Here is an 11,978-nt window from a genome sequence, read left to right as displayed (position 1 = left end):
TGTGACCCTTGGGGAAAACGCAATATTCTCCTACCTCAGGTAACGGATACCTAGGCTGGGGAGTAAGCTGGAAGAGTCCAGGATGTACCAGGGCGGGGAAGGCCTATTTTGGAAGACGTGGGCCAGCTGGGTTGAGGGAATCTGCAAGCGTGATTTTTTGAGAATGTCTTGGTTTTTTTGATTTGCTATCAAAACAGATGTGATAAGACTGTTTTTTAAAGTGGTTATTTGAGAATCCTGGCCTCAGTGACTTTAATAAAGGTCTGCCCTGGGCATTGGCACCCATCCTCCTCTCTGCCCCCCCTCGTTCTTTTTCACTCCTCCCTTCGCTGCGTGCGCCTTCACTTCTCCGCTGTACCTCTAGCTCTTCACCAGTGCGAGCAACTCCAACTTGTTGCTTAGGCCAGCGTTGGCTCTCCCTCTGACATCACTTCTTGGTCCCGCACCTAGGAAGTGACAGAGAGAGAGCCAATGCGGGCAGCAAGTTGGTGATACTACTTGTGCCGGGAAAGTTAAAGAGGTACAGAGGAAGGGTGCACATGCAGCAGGGCGGAGGAGGGGCTCCTCTGCACCTTGCTAAGCCACTGAGTCCACTGGTATTTCAGGTTCAGTACTTCAATGGTTTACCTCTTTACTGACTAACAGAACATTCCAAGTTTCGCTTTCACCTTCGTCTACTTTTCCATCAATCTCTGTAGTTTGTGGGGTGCCACAAGGCTTGGTGCTATCCCCTTTTATTCAATATCTTTCTTAGTACATTAGCAACTTTAATTCAGAACTGCAATATCAGATATTCTCCTGATTTTTCCAGTTTCAGCCTACAAGCTAGATTTAGGAGTCAGGACCTCTTCAATCTTGTGTTGATTCAATTGCAACATGGTTAACATCCCAGGGACTTGTCCTTAATCCTTCAAAAACAATTACATGTTGGATCACCACTTTACGTTCTATTCCTACAGTTCAAATTAAGCTTCTCACTGATTTGACCCAAATAGAATCCTTTTGATATCTTTGGGGGGGGGGTATTGCTTGATTTCAGGTTTCAAGTTATTATGGCTTGATTACATCACACAGAATTTATAAAAAATGATTACAAAATCAGGGGAAGGAACATACATACTAAAAATTCTATTGACAAAACATTGAACAAAAGGGAAATGGGAAAGGTGACAATACTTAAAATAAAAAGGAGAAGGAAAAAACATCAGGGAAACGGGGTTGTCCAGAATGAACCTTTTATCTAAATCTCATAAGCATCTTTAAAAAGTTTTAAGATTGGACTTGAAATTATTATTTATTTATTTTATTTTATGCAAAAATACAAAACAAACATACAACAATCTGAATGCAAAGCACAATCTTAAACAGAACTACTCGACAATACAGTCTACCGCGTGGTTTCTTCACAGAGACTAAACGATTCCAACAATGACAAACAAGGAACCCCCCCACCCCCACCCACCCCTCCAGTGTCTAAAAATTCAGGAATTAAAAAGAGCACTTCGAGCTCTATGAGACAGACTATCGCATACAGGAGCCCAAATAGCCCGATATTGTCTCCACCAACCAGGACCACATTGTTTGACATCCAAATATTCATATTTTAACAAAAGAAACAGTTCATATCTCCACATTGTAACAGCTGGCACCTTAGCATGCCTCTATAATAAAAGAATACATTTCCTGGCCAACAAAAACTTTTTGCAATAGCAAATTATTCCCCCTAGACAATCCCAAAGAAGAAACTTGAGAAAAAAGCAACTCGCAGAGGAACCTGTCTCTGCAGAACCATCTGTAGATAGAGACCAACAAAAGACCAAAATGCTTGCAGTCTCTCACAGGACCAAAACATGTAGAAGAAGCCAACTGGCGTAGATTGATACTTTGGACAGCGAGAATGAGAGGCAAACCCCGCCACATAAGCTTTATAAGGGGAAATGTAGAGACGTAGCAGGAATTTGTAATGCTGTTCTTGCAGAATAATAGAGCAGGTCAATCTCGGAAGATAAGAACATAAGAACATAAGCAGTGCCTCCGCCGGGTCAGACCATAGGTCCATCCTGCCCAGCAGTCCGCTCCCGCGGCGGCCCAAACAGTTCACGACCTGTCTAAATCACCAGAAGGGGCCCCCATGCCTCCTTGGTTTCCTAATTGAGTCCTATCTTCCTATCAAAGTCCTAGCCCTCCGGTCTTGCACCTGCACGACCTGGTTGGGTTTCTACATTTATTTTCTGGTTAGCTTTCTCAGTATCCCATGATCCCTTTATCCCTCAGGAATCCATCCAGTCTCTGTTTGAATCCCTGTACCGTACTCTGCCTGATCACTTCCTCCGGTAGCGCATTCCAAGTGTCCACGACCCTCTGGGTGAAAAAAAACTTCCTTGCATTCGTTTTGAACCTATCTCCCTTCAGTTTCTCTGAATGCCCCCTCGTACCTGTTGTCCCCTTCAGCCTGAAGAATCTGTCCCTATCCACCCTCTCTATGCCCCTCATGATTTTGAAGGTCTCTATCATATCACCCCTGAGCCTCCTTTTTTCCAGAGAGAAGAGCCCCAGCCTATCCAACCTCTCAGCATATGGGTAGTGTTCCAGCCCTCTTACCAGTTTCGTTGCTCTCCTTTGGACTCTCTCAAGTACCTCCATGTCTTTCTTGAGGTACGGCGACCAATATTGAACGCAGTATTCCAGATGCGGACGCACCATCGCTCGATACAGTGGCATGATGACTTCCCGCGTCCTGGTAGTTATGCCCCTCTTTATGATGCCCAGCATCCTGTTGGCTTTTTTTGAGGCCGCTGCGCACTGTGCAGATGGCTTCAGTGATGCATCCACCAGCACACCCAAGTCTCTCTCAAGATTGCTTTCTCCCAAGATGTTTCATAAGAAGACATAAGCCATCTCCTGTAATCTGTTCTTGGGAGGCAAGATCCTGATTCCACACCACCGCCACAGTATCATAGTCCCAGGGAGCACTAAAACCGCCCAAGCTGACTTGGTGAAAGGAGAGGCTGGTCCGTAGTTGACGAGACAATGTCAGAGTTTCCTATACCATATCTGCCATGTCTTCATTTAATATATTGTGATCCAAAGAATGGAGATAATGGGAGATTTGATGATAAGAAAACCAATCTCTGGCCTGCAAAAAGTCTTGAGCCTGAATGTCCGGAAAGGAAAGAGGAAGTCCTTGTTCAGATACCACATCCCGCACATAGCGTAAACCATAAGCAAGCCATCTCTGCAAGTAAGTCTTAGAGGTGTCCGGATCCAAATCATGATTCCCCCATAAAGGCAGTAATATCGTTGATGTAAAAGGCAGATGCAAACATTTACACAGCCATTGACAACATTGTCTCATTGATTTCAGCAAAGGGTAAGAACAGGTAGGAAAGATCTGATGAGGTCACCTCGCATGAAGATAATATAACAAATGTGTTGGGGTGCCATCAGCTGCTGTTCCAAAAGAACAGGAGTATAAATAGAGTGTTCTTAATTCAATCCACCAGATGTCGAAGGAAACAAGCTATATTGTATCTTCTCAGATCAGGGAGTGCCAAACCACCTCTCCCCACTGGTAAGAGAGTTGTGCACGTGTCAATCTGGGTTTTTTTTTAAATTGTTCCAGAGAAATTTCCGCAAAACCTGTTGATAAAGGCCTATATCCTTGTTAGTCACGTACATAGGGAAAGTCTGCATCACATAAATCCATTTTGGAAACAATACCATTTTAAACAAAGCAATACGGCCCCGCAATGTCAGCAGGAAATTAGTCCAAAGAGCTAATAAGTCCTTTGTCTTACCCAACAATACCGTAAAATTTTCAGTATAAGCTTTCCGTAGATCCCCAGTGAAATAAACCCCCAGGTACTTAAGTCTGTGCGCCACCTTCCGTAAAGGAAAGGAAATAGTCCAATCCGAAAATTATACCCACTAATGGGCAAGGGCTCAGATTTCTCCAAATTAAATTCAAAGCCCGACACCCTCCATGGAGATCCACCAACTGCAGAACCCTCTGAAAAGACCTGCAGGGTTAACAGCAAAAGTACATCATCAGCAAATGTCAAACAACGCACTTCGTCCTGGCCCACAGAGAGACCCAGAATAGAACCACCCTCCCGTATACGCTGCAGTAAAGGCTACAAAAAAAAATGAATAAGGGGGAAAGGGGGCAACCCTGATGAGTAGCCTGCTCCACTGGGAAACCAACAGGCACAACTCCATTGACCTTTACTGCCACACTAGGGTTGGTACGCCCTCACCTGGAATACTGCATCCAACACTGGTCACCGTACATGAAGAAGGACATGGTACTACTTGAAAGGGTCCAGAGAAGAGCAACTAAGATGGTTAAGGGGTTTGAGGAGTTGCCGTACAGTGAGAAATTAGAGAAGCTGGGCCTATTCTCCCTTGAAAAGAGGAGACTGAGAGGGGATTTGATTGAAACATTCAAGATAATGAAGGGAATAGACTTAGCAGATAAAGACAGGTTGTTCACCCTCCAAGGTAGAGAGAACGAGAAGGCACTATTTAAAGTTAAAAGGGGATAGATTCCGTACAAATGTAAGGAAGTTCTTCTTCACCCAGAGAGTGGTAGAAAACTGGAATGCTCTGCTGGAGTCTGTTATAAGGGAAAACACCCTCCAGGGATTTAAGACAAGGTTGGACAAGTTCCTGCTTAACCAGAACGAATGCAGGTAGGGTTGGTCTCATTTAGGGCACTGGTCTTTGACCTGGGGGCCGCTGCTGGGTGCGATGGACCACTGGTCTGACCCAGCAGTGGCAATTCTTATGTTCTTAATCCGTACCATGTCCAGAAAAGGGCTTCCAGGCCATATTTGGCCAAAACAGAAAATAAATAATAAATAAAATACTAAAAAAATAACAGTCATGCATCCTGTGACCTCAACAACTGTCCACCATATCTCCTAAAAACATCCAGCACAAAATTCCACGCTCTTCTTCTGAACTGGATACAAATCTCGCTCATAAACGGCTACTACCCAACCAACCTCAGCGAAATCATCATCACCCCGATCCTCAAAGACCCCCAAAGGACCGATAGATCAGACAACCAACTACAGACCCATTACCTCTATTCCACTCTATGTCAAAATAATAGGACTAGTTGCCAAATTCCTCTCCAATTACCTAGAAAACCAAAACATACTCCATCCCACGCAATCCGGCTTCAGAAACAACTTCAGCACAGAAACACTACTAGGATCTCTCCTGGACACAGCCAGACAACACCTCAGCTCAGGAAAAAAAAATGATGCTCATACAACTAGACCTGACCGCTGCATTCGACTTGGTGGACCATAACATACTACTACAAATCCTAGATACAATAGGTATCATAGATAAAGTATACTCATGGTTTGAAGGATTCCTTAAATCAAGAACCTATAGAGTAAAATCAGACAAAGAAAAATCTGAACCTTGGTCAAACCCCTGCGGAGTTCCCCAAGGTTCCCCTCTATCACAGACTCTATTCAACCTTTATACAGCCTCCCTCAGCTCACACCTGGACAAACAAGGCATAACCTCCTAAAGCTATGCAGATGACATTACCATTCTCATACCCTTCGATCAACCAAAACTCTCCATGACAAACACAATACACCAAACACTAAAATCAGTAGCAACCTGGATGAAAGATCACAAACTGAAATTGAACCCAGATAAAACTAAATTCATCCTCCTAGAAAACAACAAAATACCAGCCATAACCAACATTGAAATCAACGCAATCAACTACCCCATTCAAGCCACCCTAAAATTACTAGGAATAACAATCGACAGATGCTGCACCATGCAACTGCAAATCAATAAAACAACACAAAAATCATTCTCAGTCATGAGAAACTTAAGACAAATTCAGAAATTCTTCGAAAAAACTCAATTCCAGCTCATAGTTCAGTCCCTAATACTAGGCCTACTTGACTACTGTAACATCCTCTATCTCCCTTGCCCTGCAACTATAACAAAACAACTACAAACTATCCAAAACACAGCACTAAGACTCATCTACTCATTGAAGAAACACGACCACATTACAGAAGCATATCTCAAATCACATTGGCTTCCAATACCAAAAAGAATACAATTAAATTCTATTGTCTACTATTTAAGACTTTATACGGAGACAGTCCAATCTACCTGAATAACTGCCTCATCCACAACACCTCAACCAGACATAGTAAAACTCACGCCCCTTTCTCATACCCCACAATTAAGGAGGTCAAACGGAAAAAACTATATGGCCTCCTGGCCACTCAAGCAGCCAAACTAGACAAACAAATCACCAATCTACTGACGGCATCCCTCAACTAGAAGACTTTTAGAAACGAAATAAATACCATACTCTTCAAGAAAGCTCTGAAAAAAGAAATAACACTGCAAGTTTCAATCACCACCTCTCACTAAAGCCAACTACTCAAACAAATAACCATACACTTTTCTTACTCTCTTTGAAAATGTCCAAACTTTTTTTTTTTTCTAGTAAGTTCTTGTTGTAATACATTCTTGATAATTCTTTTGTGATCCGCCTTGAACTGCAAGGTAATGGCGGAATAGAAATCCCTAATGTAATGTAATGTAAATAATCCCAGGCCACACAATCAAAAGCTTTACGGGCATCTAAACTAATCAAAAGGGCCGGAAGGGAATGAGTAACACTATGTCCCAAAGCAGCCATGACCTTTCTCACATTCCACACTGCCTGTCTCGAATGGACAAATGCAAAACCAAAATTTTCACCATTACCTTAAGTTCATAATTTATCAGAGAGATTGGCCGGTAGGAGTCCACATTAGCCGGGTTCTTATCAGGCTTAGGGATCAATACTAAATGCGCTCGGTTAGCATGGTCTGGAAAGGTACCCTCAAATACCACTTTTGCAAAGTAAGCCTCCAAAGGTACCGCAATATGATCTTGCAGAATTTTATAAAATTCTGAGGAGAGATCATCAGGTCCCAATGCTCTTGACAAGGGAGAATCTTTAATCACCTTTCGTATCTCCTGGGCTTGACAGGTGCATGGAGATACTGACCTTCCTCCCCTAAGAACTGTGGTAAATGAAGAGATTGCAGATAAGAAACTAAAGTACCAGGGGAGGACTACCGTATAGAATAAAACTCCCAAAAATTTTGAAAAAAGATCTCAGTGAGGCGCTGTCTGTCCATAACAAAAGAACTTTGAAACAAAAGCCCCTTACAAAAATGAGGGCCCAGGTGAGCCAGCAATTTGCCTGAATGATTACCATATTTATAAAAATGATGTCTATGAAATTGATGGGACCGCATAGTTTGTTCATGAATCTTAATTTGAAGGGCCACATGGGCCACCAAGAGAGAATCATGCCTAATCTAGGATCTAGAAGCTATCCATTGACGTTTGCAAACATCAATGTTCTTTTTCAAATATAGCAGTTCCCTCGATTGTTCTTTCAGTTGCTGGGCTACATACACTATAGTTTCCCCACGGAGGACTGCCTTTGCAGTTTCCCATAACAATACTAGATTTGGGGTGGAAGAGGCATTATCCAACAAAAATTGCTCCCATCTTTGGATAATACAAGCCTTAAAACGCTGTTCCCATTACAATAAAACGAGGAAATTTCCACAGACTAGGTCGGCTTCCAAACTGCATCCCCTGGACTCCACCCATACTAAAGCATGATCCGAAAGAGTGGGCGTATCTATCTCAGCTCTGGTAACTCGGGGAAGAAAAGATGAAGTTACCAAAATATAGTCAATTCTGGACATGGTGGGATGAGCAACGAGCCACATGAGTAAAATCTTTGTCAGGTCCAAAACATTACAAAACTGCGTAATACCTCTCGCTGGCCTACAATCTGCTGAAGATATCCCTCCCAGACAATCCATATCTGGGTCAAAAACCACATTAAAATCATCCAACAGCATCAGGGGTATATCAGGGAAAGTGGCGCACAGACCCACCACCTTGGAAAAAATCCAAATTAAATACATTAGGTGCGTAGATATTGGCCAGCATCATCTCCTATCCCTGAATGTCAATATGAAGAAACAAATATTGCCCCCCCCCCCGTATCTTTAACCCTATACACAGTATATGGGAGATTCTTACTGAATAAGATAGTCACCCCCGCATTACGGGTAGTGCCCGTGGAATAATAAACCTCTTTGACCCATCCCCAGCCCAATTTTTCATGTTCAACATCTGACAAATGCGTCTCTTGAATACAAGCAATATGCATTTCCTTTTTTCTTAGTGTTTATAATATCTTGGAGCACTTTACCGGCGAGTTTATCCCCACCACATTCCACGAGCACACCCGCAGAGGGAAATCACCCATAACCAGTATAATACATGATGACTTGCAGAAACAAAACTTGCAAAACCATGAGCCAGTGCCCAGCCCTCACTGGACCCCCCCCCCTATAGCAATAACCCAAAAGAGAACTCCCAAAGAGAACCACCAAAACAAAAAGAACCAGACACTGTAGTGCTGAACCCATCCTGTCCTCACCCCCAAACCCAAACTATTATTACCATCTACTCCCCCCCTGTGTTTCCCCCCAAAAACCCACTTCACAGGTCACATCCCAATCTTTGCCCTATTGTAACAGTACCCAAAAAATTACCCTAGTATAAATCTAGAACTCCCCCAGAACCAAACTCACGGCCAGCCATACCAAACACAGACCAGAAGCAACACAGGCTCACTACCAGCTAGTATCCCCCAAAAGACAAACTGCCCCCAACACCACCACTCAAACTACCCAACTGCAAACCACCACCATACCACCAGGTCCCGAACAGACAGGATTCTAAGGGTTCCCAGCGGTGTCCTCTGTGGTATCCATCTGCCTCCTGCTTTCTGCCTGGGGGACCACGATAATTCCCAATGTGTCAACAAAGGTCAACGTGGTGGCCGGGAATCAAAAGTTTGAGTGCATTCCTCCTGAATTCGCAATCGTGCAGGGCAGAGCAAGGCAAATTTCACCTTGTGGGTAAACAAAGCCGAGCAGATGGGAGTAAATTTGTGGCACCGCACCACCACCGCCATGGAGTAGTCTTGAAAACATAATATATTCTTGTTGTGACAGAGGCCTTTGCCTGCTCGTATTGCTTGATAACCACGCGGGACAGGAGCCCTTAGGACCCTGAGGCCCCAATTGGTGAGTTCTCTCCACCCGAAATTTACCCAACTGGGAATCCAATGAGAGCGATTGGGGATCCACGTCTCCAGAAAAGCGGGTAATTCTGCATTCACAATCCACTCCGAGAGGCCCACCAGACGTAAATTGTTTCTTCTAGCCCTGTTCTCCAGATCATCCAGTTTTTGGGTAAGTAGTGCCAATTCCTTCTCCATCTGAGCTGTGCCCATTTCCATGGGTTGCACTCAATCTTCTAAAGCACTGACCCAGTGCTGGGCATAAGAACATAAGAATGCCACTGCTGGGTCAGACCAGTGGCCCATCATGCCCAGCAGTCCGCTCACGCGGCGGCCCTCTAGTCAAAGACCAGCACCCTAACTAAGACTAGCCCTATCAGCGTACGTCCTTGTTCAGCAGGAACTTGTCTAACTTTGTCTTGAATCCCTGGAGGATGTTTTCCCCTGTGACAGTTTTCTACCACTCTCTGGGTGAAGAAGAACTTCCTTAAGTTTGTACGGAATCTATCCCCTTACAACTTTAGAGAGTACCCTCTCATTCTCCCTACTTTGGAGAGGGTGAACAACCTGTCCTTATCTACTAAGTCTATTCTCTTCAGTACCTTGAATGTTTCGATCATGTCCCCTCTCATTCTCCTCTGTTCGAGGGAGAAGAGGCCCAGTTTCTCTAATCTTTCGCTGTATGGCCTCTCCTCCAACCCCTTAACCATCTTAGTCGCTCTTCTCTGGATCCTTTCGAGTAGTACCGTGTCCTTCTTCATCTACGGCAACCAATGCTGTATGCAGTACTCCAGGTGAGGGCGCACCATGGCCCGGTACAGCGGCTTGATAACCTTCTCCGATCTGTTTGTGATCCCCTTCTTTATCATTCCTAGCATTCTGTTCGCCCTTTTTGCCGCCACCGCACATTGTGTGGACGGCTTCATTGATTTGTCGATCAGATCTGCCAAGTCCCTTTCCTGGGAAGTCTCTCCAAGTACCGCCCCGAACATCCTGTATTTGTGCATCATCAAGTTCAAGCCCCATACTGTCCAGCCTTTCATGGGCTATATTAATTTTATCGAAGAACTGCTGCAACTTCTTATCTATCGCAGCTTCCACTGCAGCTGTGACTTCGGATATAATATCCGCGATCCACGCTGGACAGGCCGACAGGCTAGAGGGTTTAATGTCCGATGCCATCTTTGTTTCTTGGGGCTTACCATGTTCCCGATCTTGACAGTTTTAGAAGCCATAGGAGCCACCCAAAACACTCCCAAGGACACACTTCCACCCAGAATACCCAAAGAGTACCGCTGAAACAATTAGCTTGCAAAACAGATGAGAAAAACTGATGGTAGGGTACGCGAGGACGGGAGCAGAGCTATTCAGCGTCTGTTCAACCTCATGACGTCATTGGAAGTCCAACTTGAAATTATTTAAATTAGTTTCCTGTTTTAAGGTTGTGGGGAGGGCATTCCATAATGTTGGTGCATTATCATGGGGTCCTTTTATTAAGGTGCGCTAAACAATTTAGCGCGTGCTAAATGCTAAGACATCCATTATATTCCTATGGGCATCTTAGCATTTAGCGCGCGCTAAATCGGTTAGTGCACCTTAATAAAAGGACCCCATTTGAGGTACAGGTTTCCCAGGTGTTAAGGAAGGGATACTTCTGGCTCAGAAGAATATGCTCTATTAGCTCCACTCTCGATTCCACTTCCATTCCCACCCTCCTTCATGCATTTGTAATTTCTAGATTATTGTAATTCAGTTTATTGTAGTGTCAATGCTTCTTTAATCTGTCATTTACAAACTGCAAAATTCTGCAGCTACCATGTTACCCCCCTTTTGATAAGCTTGCATTGACTACCCATACAATATAGATGTCAATTTAAAATCCTATGTCTGATCTTCAAGGCTCTATGTTTAGACACCCTATTATATCTATCCTGTGTCACAATTCTTTATACTTCCTCCCGTACCTGACATTGCTTCTTCCTCCTCCCAAGTCAGCCCATTATAAGTCCACCTGTGCTATCTTATCCCTTTCATTGTGGGATTATCTTCCCCCATCCCTTTCTAATCATTTGTCTTTCCCAAAATTCAAATCATTACTGAAGATGCATCCTTTCCAATTCGCCTTTAATTCTTCATTTCCATTATAAATTTCCAGAGTTCAAGGGGACTGTCATGTTTGGTGTAGCTCCCTGAAATTGTTAATTGAATGTTCTGTCCTTTGTATACTGGTGTTCCTTTCTGCTCTTTGATTTTACATTATTTTATAAGCCGCTTTGACCTTTTGCATTTGTGGGATATCAAATATTTGCATAAACATAAACATTTTATGTTTGGAGTTTTCAGAAAAGACCATGAAAGACTTTCAGATTATACAAAATTCAGCTGCTGGAAGAGCCACTACTGGCTGCTGATTTCAAATTGGACTAATCAATTTTTCATCTTATGTCAAGAAAGAAAACCGAAATATTTATGTTCTACATTCCAAGTGACATATCGGTGTTCTAGCAAAACTCAAATGTTGTCTGTGATCTCAGTAAGAACATTCAAACTTTATAAGGATAAATCTACAGTGCTTGATATTGAAAACTATTTAACTGGATAAGAGGGTGAGATAGAGACTATGGGAGACTTTTACAGGTTGTGAGACCTATTCCTGCATTTTGCTGGAGTTGCTGAAGTCACGGACTTATACAAACTGGTTTCAGTTCAGATGCTGAGATACTAATGTGTGGCATGTGAGTGTGTAGATTTCTTGTTGTGATTTCTTGCTGTAAAGACAATGAGCTATTTAACAATGCTGAAAGGAAATGCAAGTCAGCAG

Source organism: Geotrypetes seraphini, chromosome 14, assembly GCF_902459505.1.
Source record: "Geotrypetes seraphini chromosome 14, aGeoSer1.1, whole genome shotgun sequence".
Taxonomy (NCBI): domain Eukaryota; kingdom Metazoa; phylum Chordata; class Amphibia; order Gymnophiona; family Dermophiidae; genus Geotrypetes; species Geotrypetes seraphini.
This window is presented reverse-complemented; position numbering follows the sequence as displayed.